A 17738-nucleotide genomic window follows, 5' to 3' on the forward strand; every position below is an offset into this window, starting at 1 on the left:
GTCCTTCGGAACCCCTGTGGCATCCCCTCCTCCAATTCAATGTACCCTAAGTAGTGGGAGCTGTAGCGTGGCCTGCCAGATCCTTTCCTTTATGGCATTGTTGTGAGATTGCATGTTGCACACCCCAAGGATCTCTGAAAGTCTATACATCATGGGACAGTGTTGAAGAACTGAAAGACTGACAGATCGAGCACTACTATATCAATACTGTTTAGAGTGATAGGTCCCTGGAGCCAACTATTCTGCAAGCCATCCAGGTTTCATACAACAGGTAGTAGCTGCCTTGTTCTGAGACCAGGCCAAGGAATAAGGCATCCATGCACACAGCATGGATAAAGAAGGTTTAAGGACTTCATAGTAAAGCAAGGAGATAAGTTATTTAGTAGCATAGGTATTTATGCTCTGAGGACAGCCAGAGATTTGAATGGAGACTATCCTCCTTTTTAATAAATGGGATTATTTGCTGCTTCTGAACAGATCCTTTGATTAACACAAATAACTACCCAGTTCCTTTCAAATCAAAAGCTGTTCTCCCAGCAACAGATAAGGGTCTCAGTAACACACCATTGATTGCATTTTCTCATCAGCTCTATGTAGACCTAGACCTTTTCCTGATACTCTTAACAAAAATGACACAGGTTTTGAAAGAATTTATATTTCCCCAACAAAGCACACACATGCACCAGTAGTTTAGAACAGGCTTTCAGTAATTTTACATACACAAGTTCTGAATGAGCTAATAATTAACATTTCTAAAAAATAATACTGTGAGTACAAATTTTGAAACCAAAGGAAGCACCTAGGAAAAAAAAAAAAGTCTTAAGTGCTTGTAACTTTTGCTTCTTGGAAGAGATTTTTTTGAAACAAGGCAGACTAATTAAAACTGTGAATCAATTCCTACAGACAAATGGACGTAAAGGAGAACAAAAATGTAGTCTCATTCTTTGTCTTTATTAGGTGGCTGAATATTTACAGCAGATATAATTTTACACTTCCAATTATAGGACCACACACGCAGCATAAAAATCCCTGAAACCTTCAGTAGAACCACCCCAAAACTCGAAGCATTATATTGTGACAGTGCAGTGCTCTTCACAGCCTTCTGCCTTAGATGATCTGAGCGAACACCAACTAAAAATCCAGATTTATCTAGAGAAAAGAAATCGCTGCAAATATTCATGTATTCATGTATACTCTGAGAATTACTTCATTCAGATTGACTGTTTCTCATGCCTCGCTCACTAATCCTCTCAGTTTTTTGCTTGAAAACTGGTTATACTCTGCTCATTAATTTAAGGTCTGAATGAAATTGCCAAAGAGACACTGAAGAGTTTTTTCCTTCTGTGTAGAGTCAGACAAGCTAGTTTCAAAAAGCCTGGTAGAGCTGTCTTTAGGGAAATCTGGTTAAGTAGCTACTGCATACTCCACTTTTTTGCAGCAGTAATTCACTGAACTGTTCAGCAAAAACTAGACTGTATTTCAGTTCAGGCAAGTACACATTATTTAGGATTTAAAACCAACTGAAAATATTAGCAAAAGTTTTTTCCTCTGTATCCACGTGTTTCTACAGTAGAGACGTGTAATAACTCACCGTTCTTCTTGCCTGTGCAATTCAGTCAGTGCAAAAGGAAGATTTTTTCTACTGCTACCAAGAATATTTATGTGTAATGTAACCTCAGTTACTGTCACTGAAAGACATTTTCATTTGTTTCTATCTGTAAGCTGAAGTTATTCTAAAATTTTGATTAAGAAGCTTAAGACTGAAAATTAGAAGTGATATAAGGTCCTCTCACATACCAGTTGGGAAGTAATTCTAGCTTAATGAAATACATAAATAAATACATACACACACACATTTAAGACAATGAATGTATCAACCACATCAGTAGAAGCAATTGTCTTAGTTAATATAACTTTTTTTTTTTTTTTTTCCCAATATGTTAGTTCTGACCAAAACTCCAATAATTACATACAGTGAAAGTTAAAATCATTTGTACTTACATCTCTGACCACAGCATGACAGATGCATTAACTGACACACGTGAAGGCTGACCCATTCCAGTTTTTGGATTCTGAGGGTGGTTTCATCATCATTTTCTGTGTGAATAAAATAAGCCAACACATAATAATTCTTAAAAGCAAGTCTAGATTTACTCCTAGTAACAAATCATATATTTCTAAAAGCATAAATGCACATACCATGGTTTTTATTATTTACATATCAAAACCAGCCATGTGAGAAAATGACTTGGCCTAGCCATTTTAGAACACTTAAACCACCACTGCACTTTGATTGCTGTTACAGACGCACACAAAATGACATATTTTAATTGTGATTTTTTAGTACAGCTATTCAAAGAGCTGTGCAAGAACACTATTGCAGTTCCATCCTGGGACAGGCTCTGCCTCTCAAGCTGGGTGCCCACTTCATCGCATGCTGCTCTCTTCTGCCACTTCTACTGAATAGCAATGATTTCTGGCTCCACCACCCTGGGACACTCCATATTTCACAGGTCACTCTTTTTAGATTTATTATGGATATTTTGCTGTGCCTGTTTGCATGCACCACTTTAATAATAGAACACTTAAAATACTCCCACTTACAACTCTTTCAAGTGTAATCATGTTGGAAGCGCTGTGCGCACTGTTCTGAAGCCAGGCAGCACAGACTACTCAGGCTCACTTGATACAAGTTCATCTGAGGACTGCAGCTTTTTAGAAGTCCCAGTGTACTGACACCGCTATGGACATATCAAGTCATGTAATTTTTCACACCTACTTTCAGAAGAGGCATTTGCACTACAAAGCTAATGTCCTGCAGGTACAAGGTTTAACTTCGGAAAGCTATTCAGGCACTAGAACTACCTTATAAAACAAAACAAAACAAAACAAAAAACTGCAGTACTTCCTTTAAGCTTCCTCAGTATTTTTAAAACAGACCCCAGTAATAAACTCAAACAGTAGCTTTCATGCCAACCTAAAGTGATACACAAGGTTCTCAGTTTCAAGCACAACTGAAAAAACACCCCACAGATCCCACTAAAATTAACACTAAATTCAACTATTTTGCAAGCCTTAGCTCTAATGTACACTTCACTTTTCTGAAAGCACAAGTGCTACAATGCCTCCATTACCACGCTTGACTCATTTTAACCATTACAATTTCTTGAGAGCATCTTGGTAATTGCTTAAAGCTGTCCCTTTGCTGAAAAAGCAGGACCCCCCATTTAACCACAATGATCTATGCACTTAGCTTCTGCTTCAGAACTTCATCTCTTCCATAAGTAAAAGAAATAAAAGAAATTATGTACACAGGGAAAGCCACACACGCACAGCATTTCCTTCTGTTACGCAGGGAGAGACTCCAAGCCTGGACTAGATATGTTATATCTGCAGTTTTCATACTGCTGACACCATTACAAAGTTATACAGACACAAGGAACATTCCATTTGTTGATTCTCCATTGCCCAGAGGCAGTATTATCTCACTTGAATATTCCAGCTTCCCTTTATTTTTCGATGTTTTTCAAGACATCGCAAAGCACAAACGCAGCACATGTAGGCAAACAAGTGAGCAGCACTGCTAAAATCAGCTGTTGGCAGCAGGGACTGGTTCATATCATCTGAATTGTCATCCCTTGTACAGTCACAGTGGAGTTCCTGCAGGGAAACTGTGAATAACCACTGCCAAATCTTGTATTTTGGGGATGTGGAGCATAGCAACAAGGGAGGGTGGTTCTTCTTCCCCTTACCCAAAGTCTCTGCAATTGCTTACTCCCTTTATACTCATAAGATGATCTCCCCTAAGGGCATAATTTATGAGCTACTAGCAGCATAAGGATTTTGGAACAACAGCCATTTGGTGGAGACTGGCTCAAAAGCTGTGCAGAGGAAAAGGATCGGGGGGTGCTGATTGATGCTCACCTGAACATGAGCTGACAAGGTGCCCAGGTGTCCAAGAAGGCCAATGGCATCCTGGCTTTTATCAGGAATAGTGTAGCTAGCAGGACCGGGGAGGTGATCATTCACCTGTACTCAGGTCTGGTGAGGCCACAGCATGGCCTCAAGTACTGTGTTCAGTTTTGGGCCCTCACTTCAAGGAAGATATTGAGGCCCTGGAACATGTTCAGAGGGGCTACAAAGCTGCCGAAGGGCCTAGAACACAAGGCCTGTGAAGAGCAGCTGAGGGAACTGGGATGGTTTAGTCTGGAGAAGAGAAGGCTCAAGGCAGGCCTCACTGCTCTCTACAGTTACCTGAGGGGAAGTGGTGGGGAGCTAGGGATTGGCCTCCTCTCACAGATAACTAGTGATAGGCCTAGAGGGAATGGCCTCAAGTTGCACCAGGGGAGGTTTAAGTTGGAAACTGGGAGACATTTCTTCTCAGAAAGAGCGGTCAGGCACTGGGAGGAGGTTGTGCAAGGAAGTGGTGGTGTCACTGCCCCTGAGGGTGTTCAAGGAACGGTTGGACCTGGTGCTTAAGGACATGGCTTATGGTTTAGTGGGTGATATTTGTGGCAGGGGGATGTTTGAACCAGATGATCTTAGCAGTCTTTTCCAATTCTAATGATTCTGTGATTCAATAACTGTGTGCCTTCGTTGTTGCGCAGTGCCACATAGGCCATAAAGGCGCCATTAACGTGCACCTGCACAGCTTCTGTCCCTGCGGCCGATCCGCAAACACAGCCCATAGGCAGCCCTCGTCCAGGGGACATCGGGTGCAGGCCCAGCCTTCCCACTCCCTGCCTCAGGACATGGTTTAGTGGTGATATTGGTAGTAGGGTGATGGTTGCACCAGATGATCATGGAGGTCTTTTCCAACCTTCAAAATTCTATGACTAACTACTATTCAAAACCTTCGCTGATGTAATATTAAACTCACAGAATTACCATTCTCCAAGTGTTTAGTCATGAAGATCTACGTTCTTGCACCAACGTCAATTCAGCTTTAAGTTATCTAGTGTTTTTAATATGTTTTTAGTGATATGAATAGTAGTATATTATATTAAATCAGATTTTAAAAGTAAATAAGATACTACATATTTTCTGAAAACCTCAGCCTTATTTTTATCTTTCATTAGGCTGTATGAAGTACTTGCTTTCCCCTTAGTAATACCAAGGTGACTGCTTGGGCAATTATTTATATTAGACTTCCATAATTTATGAAAAAACTAGCATGACACCATCACTTTAAAAGATGAGAATGTAGCCATAGTTGTTGGCCATGGGTCTAAGACTACTGGTTTGACCTAACGAGTTCTTTCATATGGCTCTTGTAGTCTATGGAGCAAATACCACTCCATTCACCCACCTGCAGAGTTTCACTTGGCCTCTGTCTCTCCACAAGTACCAGAAAGACGAACTTATGCTCAATGCAGAATCCCAGCCCTGGAGGAATGTGGGCATATGGTTGATACACTTCATATTCTCTGCTGGCAACACATTGCTTGCTACAGGTTGTATTAACATATATAATCTGGCTTTACACTAATTAGGTCATTTAAGTCCAACAGCAGTCAAAACAGCATAAAGCTGGAGTACACAACATGAAAAGATAAGAAAATGGAAGTTAAATTTTATTTACAAGACACTTATAACAATACAAGCCTTCCTGTACACTGTATATCAACACTATTACTAACTCATCTTAGCCTATTTCAATAGAAAAATGGAAGCAAAATATTTTATTTCTAATTATGAGCTTTCTAAACCATCAATGCCACACACGTCTTTTGTATCTCATAGAGATTAGCCTGCACCATGATGAAATGGTCTTGATCTCAGTTAAATGCATTCTTAAGGTACTTAAAATGTACTGCTTCATCACTGATATTTTTACTACACTGTCAAGAAGAAATAACATTTTTCATCCTGCTTTACTTCATGATAGTAATTAACAAGAGTCTTTAGATGCTGGCAAAACTGTCCCTTTTGAAGTTCCTACATAGCTGTCACCCTGGAGATAAAGGCAGATTATTCAATCTTGACATTATAATTGTGAATACAAGATAAAAGACTGGATTAGCAACTTCATAAGTTCATGCCTAAAAAAAAATGAGATCACCATGAAGTAATTCTACTTCTAGTTTTGAGGGTTTAAGGAGTTCCTTAAGGATGAAGAGGGAGAATATCAACTCTTGAAAGGGTATGAAATGAGTTATATATCTTTTTGAGCAGTCTTGCAGCTACACCTCTTCTCTTCCTTCTCTGGGAAGGAAGAATAAGATGAGGCAGGCTACTCTGAAGTGGCTGGGCCATAACAGGAACACAGAAGACGAAGAGGAAAATATAAGAGCATCAGTAACTACTTCGGCAAAATATTTTTTCTAATAGTTTTGTGCACACTAATTAAACAGCATAGGGTCAGATTTCTCTGCCCTTAGAATGCTATTGATCCATTTTGTGGAACACAGGAGAAACGTGGTCTTCAGACCTGTCACTGTACATAAGTGATTATCAACCTGTGGGCAAATGAATAAAGTAATATTCAACTAAACATACAGCTTTTTAACAAGTCAATATTAATGTTGTATGTTATAAATTTAAAACAATGACATTCATAGCCTTCAAAAGCTACATGATCATTTTATTGTACCCAGAAATGTAGGTGGAAAGAAAAAAAAAATCACATTCTTTCCTGATAACATTCATAGCCTGAGGAATCCCAAGTGGTTCTGATTAAGTATAGAGAAGGCAGCTGTTTGAGGTTTTTTTTTTGTTTGTTTGTTTGTTTTAATTCTTGAAGTCAATGGGTATTTATCCTTGAATTTCAGCTGCTGAACCCCATTTCCAAGCTTTCAAGTATTGTTTAGAATCATTAGAACTCAAGTTTTTCCTTAAGAATTATTTTGTTGTTGTTATTTGCTTTCCCCTCCCCCCCCCCAGGAAAGGAGTAAACCGATCACACCCACAATACTTATCTAGATGATTTTCCTGTATATTCCACATACAAATAATGAAGACGTGGAAATACAACTTATACAAAGATATTCTCTTTCCACAGAAAAACTAAAAGTAAAGAGTAAAAATATTGCACGTCAAATTTTGCTGGGCTGCAGACAGGAAGAGCTTATGATATCCTTTGTCAAAATCAGTATACAGCAAAAGATGCTGTGAAAAGATACCAAAAAACTCACAGAACAAAGCACTGTTTTTTTTTTTTTTTTTAAAAATTACCCACATTCTCAACTAATCTCTCTGTAAGCCACTGACATGGAAATGCTTTTTAACTTCATTATTTAGAATACAGGTGTTTGCATTATTTCGAAGCGTCCTCTAATTTCATTATGTTACTGTTTTTAAATCACCTGTGATTTGATAGGAACACCAGAAACTTCATTCTGAACTGCTTATTTTCAGAACACAGATCAAAAACCTACTAAAATATTATCAAATGTTTTCACGTATAAAGAAATTCCTCAATCAAGTATGATATGGCCCAGGTCTCAGTGATTCATATGATCAGTGAAATATTTCCCATTTCCTATTATTTCTCATTTTATATTAATGAGATTTGTGTAATTCTAATGAGGAGCAGATTCATACTATGCTAATTGTACTGACATACACTGTTTTCCCTTAAGTTATGACTAAGTTACTGGAAAATAAGCACCTTTTTACTGATTGCAATTCCTTTTAAAATATTCCTTTGAAAACAATTCATTTAAAAAACAATATGCAGAGGTTTTTTGTTTGTTTTTGTCTTGCTTTTTTTTTAGGGTATCTGTGAATGTTAATGACAACCTATTTATCATAAGATTAAATTACTTTTATAAATAACCTATGAAGACTTTTTCCTCCTTTTTTCAATATTTTCTTCCATTATATTTAATGGAAGAAAACATATATTTAATATAACATATTCAATTTTATCACATTGTTGAATATTGGCCCTGTATTTTTCCAAAATTGTTCAATGTGAACGAAGATTCCAGCTGTTTCTTAGTTTGTAGCCAAGCGTCTAATACTTCAAACTTCACATTTCTAATAATATATATATATATATATATATATTTTTTTTTTATTACTATTATGGATGAGAGGATTTCACATATAAATCATTCTCACTTGGTTCATTCACTCCCTGTCAGAAACTCCTCTCTAGCACACACAGCTGAGCAGTGCTTGAACTCTCTAGCTCTTGGTACATTTCTTCAAATGAAGTTTGATCATAGTCATAAAAAACAAAAACTGCATATACACGCATTTCCAGAAAAACAATAAAATTGGTACACACTACTTATATACATATGTTTTATGTATATATTTTAATATAGAGATTGAGAAGCTATCAAAAAGACTCCAAACTGCCTATAAATCTTTCTTCAAACACCTCATGTACATGAATACTGTTGGATCATCCATACGAACACAAATCCTATCAGATAATCTGCAGGCCAGATGACAATCAGAACAGAAAGTTCTCAAAGATAAACAGGAAACTCAGGTTATTTATGGCAGTTCTGACCACTGAAAAGACCATCATGTATTAGAAATGTGATGTTTGAACTATTAGACACTTGGCCCATACTTTAGCCCTTACTTTTGCAGAAACCTGAAAGATCTCTCCAAAATTCAAGTGATTTTAAGGAGAACAGGGCAAACAAACCAATTCCCAGGACCAGCTGGTGCTCGCCCAAGAATTCTAACCTCCGGGAGAAAAGTGTGCAAGGTATGCTCAAAGCTTATGATGGTTCAAGACTATGCAGTAGTAACTAAGACTCCTAGACAAAAATATAGTCAACGAGATACAGCTCAGGGGAAAAATGTACAACTTAAGAGAAAGAAAACCAAAAATCTATTGAGGATTACTAAACATGCAGTGAATGGCCATAAGCATATGGGAGGTACCACGTACACATGCCCAATTCTCATTCATACTAGGGCACCCACTTTGGCCCACTGTCAAAGGTAAGACACACTGGCTGAATATGCCATTAGTCAATACTCATAGGAGGCTCTAGAGTTTTAATGTAAATGTACCTGAGCAGAGTGAAGTCCTCTTATCCAAGAATTTAACAAAGTACGTAATAGATACCAGTTTGTGTGGACAGATAGGGATGCTGCTGTATTATTGACTAGATTCAATGAATGAGGCACAGAGAATTTGATAAGCTTTGTATATAGTTAAACTCCTGAACAACTACACAAAAATTTATGCTGGAGAAGAGAGACTGTTTGTGAAAAGTAATCATCTCCCCTATGTTTGTAAAATAAATAAATAAATAAATAAATAAATAATGAAAAACCATTAATGCACCTTCAACATCTGATGTGGTCCCACAAACATACCATCTGGGAAGAGCAGGTGCTATATCATTCTTATCTTATTTCAGTAAATGCCTCAGAAATGAAAACCCAGATAGAGAGCACAGAGAAATCGTCTCCTGGGAGTCTTTAACCATTTGTGTTAGAAGAAGCATTATACAGCCTCTGTTCACTTCATGCTTGGCACTGCTGGACACCAGAGTGTTTATTTCCAAGGATATGAGCAACATTCCCAGCACCCTGTTGCTATAACTTACTTATGGTTAAAGAATTTAGACAGGACTAAAAATAAAGGGAGGACCAGACTGGGACCCGACTGGTGTCATGTGGTAAACTGATTTAGTATCTCCTGTTGTCTGTCTTGAAGAGATCTTTGCATCACTATAACATGATTTAAAAGCCTCCATAATAAAGAAGTATTTACCAAAATTTATTTGAAAGTATTCCACAAGAGTGACCCCATTCAACACAAAGGCAAGCAATTTATCCTTAAAAATTGATTCACCTTCTGGTGCAACACTGCACTTCTGGTTCATTACATAATCAAAGCATTAGTCCTAACTCTGGATTATCTCACTGATTTTCAATAGATTGATTTGAATATGATCACTGTTTAGCTAAATCCGCATTTCACTTGATTTTTTATTAGGAAACATCCAAGTGATCTTCAAAATTACAAAACTCTGTGAAGTTGTATGCCATGTAAAACAAATCTTAGACCAAGTGCTACAAAATTAAAGTCAGAAATCTGAAATTTGCTCAAATAAGTGGGTATTTACCAACCTCTGATTATAAAGGACACTTCTGCCATAATAAGAAGAATAAACAATATTTTGAAGATAAAAATTTGGCAAGAAATTTGACCACATCTGTTGTTGTCTTCTTCTCCTCCCAGTGAAGATCAAGAGTTTATACCAGTGACTTATACTCACTTAAAGAGATCTTTAGGATATTGCACGATTTAAGTTCATCATCCCCCTTTAAAAAAAAGGAGTCTATTTTTTTAAAGCAAGTCTTCATCTGAATAATAGAAATGTACTGTGCTCACCATCGCTTTTTTACTCTTGGCTTTTCCCACATACTGATTGCTGTGACAGTCAACAATGCAGATGTGCTTTCCACAGCAGTGGTGGTGTATGTATGTCTAAGATGACCTGATTTATTTTTTTTATTAATATTTTAAATTTTATTTTAGCCTTGTATCCAGTCTGAGACAGTCCTACAGGTGTAGAATACATGTATTTGTATTTCATAAGTCTTACTCAGTTTTCTTTGAGTAAAAGACAGCATGAAATGTGGGGCTTGAGCAACTAGCAACTCAAACCCCTCATTTGGAGAATTTTGCTCATTTCAAAGTTAAAAACAGCCACATCAGCTCTCAGCTTATTCAAATCAGCGCAGCTCCTAGGACCTCAGGTACTAGCTTCTAGGTAAAAGAAAAAAATATATATATATGTATCAAGGTGAATACCAATATCATTGCTTTTGAAACTTCATCAAGGCAGAAGTATTTTTAAAACATTATCAAAAACAGGTACTTCCTCAAATTTTAGTTGAGGAATGTAAAAACAGTAAGAAAGTAAAACCACCATAATCAAATATCCCCTCACATTTCCATGCAGCTAACATATTGAATACAAAAGGATCTTATTTAAATATTAAGCAACACATCGTGGGGTTGGCAATTAGCTATGAGCAATTTTGCCCAACTAATAAATAGCATCTAGTCTTGTGTATGTAACAATAATAAGATAAGAGTAAAATGGCAATAAGACAAGCCACAGGGACTAGATACACGTAAGGGGACTGCAAGGAATAATTACCAGATTGTACCAGAACTTGGTGTTAAAGTTAGAGCTTTGTGGCTCTGTCCATCCCCCTTTATAGTGAGCCTGGATCTGGCCCTTCCATTTAACAGCACTGTTCCTCTAAAACTAACTCTGCTTATTAAATTGAAGTTTCAAATGTCAAAATCAGGTCATTGAAACTGTAGTTCGGCTGGCTGGGGATTGAACAGTTTGCGAGTCTACCAAGTTCACAATACAGACTGAGAAATGTGGAAACGTTATGTTCCACAAGCTCCCTGATTTTTACACAAAATTTCAAACCAGATGTCATATTTAGCCTTTAGAAATGTGCCTGTTTTTGGAGAGAAATAACCATGAAGGACTGGCACCATGTACCCAATTCTTGGTACTGTAGCAAAAATCACACTCACTCTGATCACCTGCCATTCATTGCCCTTTATTAGGAGCTCTATGGGTAACATGGGTAACTGCAGATTTGAAAGCACTCATACCTACATTACCACATGTGATGCATTGGAGCTGACAGCAAAACGCAGTTCATTTCAGAACACAGTTGTGCAGGTCTCATATTTGAATACATATTCCTTCTGCTGAAGTGTATTGTCACTGATTAACCATGATTTCTTACTAAGTTCAATATTACATACCTCATATTCATACCTCATTCTTAAACCTCAGCAAGCAAAAGCCTGTCATACATGTAACTCACTACATACCATTACTTAGCTACAAAGGAACAGCAGTTAGATTTATGAGGAAATATGACAGATCTCAGACTAGTTTGTAGGCCTCTGCAGACTGCTGGTGTAGGAGTTTGACTGATACCAGCATAATGCCCAAATGCCTTCCTGTCAACTCCTGTGAAAGCATGTTTTGGCCTTTACCTTCAACAAGGAGCCAAGAGCCTGAATGCTAGTGGAGGCTCAGTGAGCCTCTCCACCCACCAGGTCAGACCAGGGCATCTTTGCCAGGGGGTGAAATGAAAGTCCATAGCTCACAGGTCTGTTTCATCTCTTCTATTATTCAGTGCTATTTTTTATTTCACATTGCTGTAAATTGTACACATTTCATCAACAGTAATTTCCTGTCTAAAACCCTGAAAAGGAAGTTCACCCTCATGGCAGGAAGATTAGCCACATTATAGCTTATGAGTTATTTTTACAGTGCCCTTAAAAGGAACAGGAAGGAAGGAATACTAGAGATGATGCACTGTTATGAAGTACACATCCTTGTTCTCTAGTATTCATTGATATAAAATGGTAATGGAATTACTGCAAGACAGCAGTTATCTGTTACTGTCACGTGATAGCATCCAACAGAAACGGATGCGATGGCTTAACACTGTTTTGAAATATCTTAAAAAGCAGGTGTTAAATTACAAAATCCATCAGAAAAAAAAAAAAAAAAAAAAAAAAAAGTGTTTTCCCTGAAGATTTATTAATATAAAAGCAAACACTTGCAAGAATCTAATGATTTTTTTTTTTTTTTAAATTAAGATATTGTAGAAACGAAAAGATAAGTACTGCCATATTTGGAAGTACTTAGCATTTTAAAGTGCTGTACAGCATGTGAAGAACCTCTCATCTCTCTGAAGTGCACCGTTCTTATCCACTAGGCTAACACAAGCTGCTGCTGCTGCTACATTGGCAGTGGGTCTACAAATACCAAGGGAAGTACCACTTCTGTTCAGGATTCAAGCCTGGGGTTTTGCTGATAGCTCTATCAAAACTGGGATTGTTTTCTGCTTGCTTGTTCTTTAGGTATATGGGCAGTGTACATTGCAGCCTAGGATAACCATGCAGAGCCACAGTCTGAGTACTACACAGATGATTTGACAAGCAATTCTTGGTGCAGTTTGCCCCTAAAGGCAAAAGTTTCCAATTATTTCAATGAGGTTCAACATTTAATTCTTACTCTTAAACTTAGCCTTGAAATGCATCTGAAAAGCAAATCCAATATGCTGGAAAGCACCGCAGTTTATGTGACTTTCCCTCAAAATCAGATGAAAGACATGGGAGCAAAAAAAAAGGTAAAGAGGACTCAACACTATGACAATGGTATACATGTAGCTTTAATTCAGTTTATTATTCCATTTCTAAACCAAGCAGGCAGGGAGGTTCATCAGCCAGTGAAACCCATTCAGTCCTTGTCCAATATTCAGAGTAGTCTGAAGCCTAAGAAAAAGGCTCATGTCAAGGCACCATCATCAAAACAGTCAACACAGTCTCCAACAAATCTGCATAATTTCTCTGAGACATACAGACTAACCCATCAGGAAACAGAAAACAGCTGTGGAAGGTGAAGGCACAAGTCAGAATCCCAGCTGAAGAAAGGACATATGCAAAGGAATAACCTATCAATCCTATACCCAACACAAGCTATGGCTGCGTAGCTGGAGACAAGAAGTTAGGGAACTAATGAAGACAGACACATTTTATCTGTACCACTGGTAAATCTTACTTTCCAGTGGCTTTGGCTACACTGCCACAACTTACTTCTCAAAAGAGCTGATTTCAGAAGTTACAACAACCCCTGTGGCTCCCCATAAAAACAACAGAAATAATTGGCAAAGCTAATTCCCTTTGGCCAGAAGAGGGTCTTTTTAAACACATTTTGGTGAGGAGGTTTAGAGCTTTCCCATACTGTCAAAATTGTTTTACAATGCTTTTCCAGAATGAAATATCTCAATTTTACAGTTACCAACCGCTTATTCTGAGATGCAGAATTTGTCTTTTATGTTTCCAATGCTTCTTGAGACACAAGTCTTGTCCACTGCCCGGTTTTGTCCTTCTGCAGCTTACAGGTTGACACTGGACTAATCCTGTTTGTTATGCCTTCCAGCAGCCCCTGTACCAGCCAGAAAACAGAAGCAAGCTCTGGCACTTCCACAACACTCACATATGCCCCCACACTAGAAAGAATTATCCAGAAAGATTGCCCTAGAGGTTATATGAGGGAGGTTTCTGTCAGGGGCATTGCCACCAGCAAAGAAACAAGAGCTTTTTAGATCCTTCAGGCTTGTAAAGGGACTGGAGCAAGGAGAGAAGTCTGGTCCCATGTCTTGTTACTGCTCTCTAAAATAATCTGTGTTTGACCCATGAATAACGACTCCAGCTGAAGTACCTGGTAAAGCCAAAAATGAATTAAATGCCTGTGTGGGCCTGATAATATACAACTATAAATGCACTATGCCCAAATCTTTTGTGGAACAAATGGCAAATGTGAAATGAAATGGATAGTTTGAACAATGATTTATACAGTGGACACGTTCCATAAAGATATTTTTTTCCTAGTTCCCAGTTTCACTTACACTGCTCCTTCTTTTCATCTGTTCCATCACACCAATGTACATTTTAATGAGCTATCCCAACACAGTTCCAGACTGTCACCAACAATATGCTGGAAAGGCCTCATGGACTCCCGGGAGTCATTTGTTAAGAGTTCTGCCACCAAACTTAAGGGGAGCGCAGGTTTGTTAATTAGTATTGGCTAGGTCCTGACAATGTATTGGAAATGTTTTCCCTTCCTCCAGTGCAGCTCCAACATCTTATCAATAGTGCTAAGAAGCATCCCTGCCCAACATCTTTTCTGAGGCTTGTTATATTTTATCCAAGAAATAATTTCAGGGAGGTAGTGGGCTGCCTTTCAACAACTGCTACCATCAAACAGAGGCTGTGCTGAAGGATATTTCCCAAAGGGACTCCATCCTTCAGCTGGTAACTACATAAATTCAAGACCATGATACACTATCACTATAGTAAGTATGGATCTCAACAAGAAAAATCATTCAGTTTAAGTCCTTTGGATGAAATATGCTCAGGTTGTTCTTGTTTAATTGCACATGCTAAAGAAATGGAAAACTCAAGTTCACCACTGATAATCATAGCAGTATAGTATAGCATTTATAGAAATACATGTCTAGATACTTTTTATCTCACCCATCTGATTTGTGGGTATATCTTTTCAATCAGTTCAAGCTCAAGACAGAAGTGTGTGATCATCCATTGTTCATGATGGTGGCATATCCTTGATATGCTAATTCGTCAATGTTCAACTGCTTTTTGTTACTGGATAAGCTCAGTCATATCACCACTGGCTATTTTAATTTTCATGTATGTGTACTGTTTAAAGCATTACCAAGTGGACTGGATCCATTAGTACTGCCTCTATTCCTCCATCAACATGAACAATCTGCAGACATTTTATTAATTTTATTTTTTTATCTTATGGGGCTTTAATACTTTATATACTTTATATTTTGAAGTATATGCAGTTTCTAATATATTCAACTGACTTCATTTGTTATGTGCATACGATCAGCAAAAACTGCACAACTGCACATATTTGGGATGTGTCTCAAGTTCAAGTCCAACACAGCCACTCGGATCTGGCAAGACTGTGAGCAACACAACCTTCTGAGGACTGTCCCAATGATGTGATTTATCTAGTACATGACAGTAAGATGCCATTAACAACAGTATCCCCGTAAGAGGCAAACATTCATCTTGGAGTCAGACAAGCAGTGTGTGACTTGTCCTACACAGCTGCTCAAGGGGAAGATTGAACAGAAAGGCTTCCTCTTTCATCTCTCCCCAGCAGAGAAAGTCATCAGAACTGCCATCTTCACATTTCCCAGGGTAACTCACCATCAGATCTTGTACAAGAGCATGACAGAGAAAAACATTAATAAACTCCTTGCTTCTGGAATTAATACTGGAATTCATCAGTGCAACATGCTCTGGAAAGAGAGTCAAACTGTACTGCTATCTATGGACAGCTGGCAGCTAGATTAAGAAAAGTGAGAAAGCAGTTCCACTCCACAGAACAAAAATAATGAATTAGGGAAACCTGCCTGAACCCTCCAAATGAATTATACCATGTGCATGCACTGCTTCATGTGCCCTGAACATCTCATAAAGAAGCAATTCTCCTCCCCCATACTCTTAGAAGGCATCATGTTGCCCATATACTGGGGCTTAATTTGTTGTCCAAAGACTGCTTTAGGCTAGAACTTGCAAGGATGCAACTTCCCGCAGACACAAGGACTGGGACGCACACCACTACCTCCTGCAGGCACAGCTTCAGCCCCAAAAAGCTTCTCTGAATCACCCCTCCTGGAGCACCTGGATCTCCACTGAACCTCTGGAATGGGGCTATGTGACTACAGCTACAGCATAGCCCACAAGAGAGGTGTGAACTTAGCTACATCTCGGTGTTCCCAACTGAAACTCTTCCACACACAAGATTGGCTTAAATGCCATGAAAAACAAACAAACAAACAAAACCTGTTCTCCTTAAACCCCTGCAGGTTCTTTAATGTGTAAGCTCAAGTAATTAGTAACATCTGCTAATGAAGTGAGTGGGTACAAACATAACCTCTTCAACTAATGCAAGAGATTCTTAGACTGAACTAATATCTAAGGATAAGCTGTTCAGAAAAATAAGAAAAACACATTCAAAGGTCATTATTTTTGTTGCTGAGATCACATTATTTTCTCCAGCAGAAAGATCTATCTCTACCAAACGTAAAACGTATGTATTGAAACCTTACAATTTTTGTTCGGTTTATGCAAGCTGAAAGCTTGCCATTACTTTCACAAAACTAATGCATCTTTTCTTAACAAATGAATGAGGCAAAATACAGAACATATACTGTAATCCAAAGCTGAAACACTTAATTGTTGGTTGACAGTATAATTAAATATTCAGAAAAATTACAGCTTTTAGTATAAGTGGTTTGTAATACTTGATTTGAAAGAGAAAAACTCCTGCGTAACACCAGGACATAGTAAAAACAGAGCACAGTAGCCACTTCCATTGCATTCCACTCAGCCTCTTGGCTAAGAAGTTTTACTTGGATTTGCTTTAACACTGTTGCCATCTGAGTTTGTCATTAGAGAAAGTTTTTCCTCACATCTTGCATGTGCTGGCTGACAATTTTAAGTCCAAAGCCAATAAGAGAGTGAAATTAGAATCACTTCTTACGTCATCTTAAAAATTGCATACATTTCTTTTTACTCAAATCTGGTCTGAAAGCATTGCTAACACAGCAGTTGTCTCAACACAATTGTTGAGACATTGTTATATTTTCTGTTTTGGTGAAAACCTGGAGTTTCTTGAGTATTTACTTTACAGATAATCACTGCACAAGTATGTTTATTGCTATCTTGAAATGCCCTTCCCCAGGGTTGAAGTTACATGATTCTTCTACTTGTTACTGCTACTTGTCTCCTAATTCCCAGGTTTCCAGTGGTAAATGAAAACTAAGTCATATATTACCATTAATGTCATCAATAGATTTTCCAAACAAAAAGCTAAATTCTCCATTCAAAGATAAATATTCAAATGAATACTCAATACAAACTGTTTGCCTTCTAACTATATGCCATAACTGATACACCGAAGTACAGAACAAAACGTTCTTAAATATAAAATGATATGGGAAACTGCCTTTTATTGAAGATGTCATAAAAGAATGGATAGAGTAAATGAGAGAAGGCTAACGCATTCTCTCAAATGAGAGAATGTAATGTAGTTACCTCCAAAATGTTTGTGTAACCTATTTATCATCTGCTTTCTTCACACTATAGGTAGAGCTGTGAAAATGCCCTAGTTATACCTTAGAGACTCTTTTTAAACTCCAGTGGCATGGTGGCAGGAAGGGAG

At 37.9% G+C, this 17738-nt stretch overlaps 1 long non-coding RNA gene across 3 annotated transcripts in view; it reads right to left on the reverse strand.

The window, feature by feature from the left end:
* Positions 1-17738, reverse strand: part of LOC101793336 (uncharacterized) — a 542658-nt gene that overhangs the window by 430502 nt on the left and 94418 nt on the right. For all 3 annotated transcript variants that reach the window (XR_005266771.2, XR_005266770.2, XR_005266772.2), the window contains one exon: positions 2002-2097. This is a non-coding gene — a long non-coding RNA (uncharacterized lncRNA). The remainder of the gene's footprint in view (positions 1-2001; positions 2098-17738) is intronic.

The sequence above is a fragment of the Anas platyrhynchos genome, chromosome 6, assembly GCF_047663525.1.
Source record: "Anas platyrhynchos isolate ZD024472 breed Pekin duck chromosome 6, IASCAAS_PekinDuck_T2T, whole genome shotgun sequence".
Classification (NCBI taxonomy): domain Eukaryota; kingdom Metazoa; phylum Chordata; class Aves; order Anseriformes; family Anatidae; genus Anas; species Anas platyrhynchos.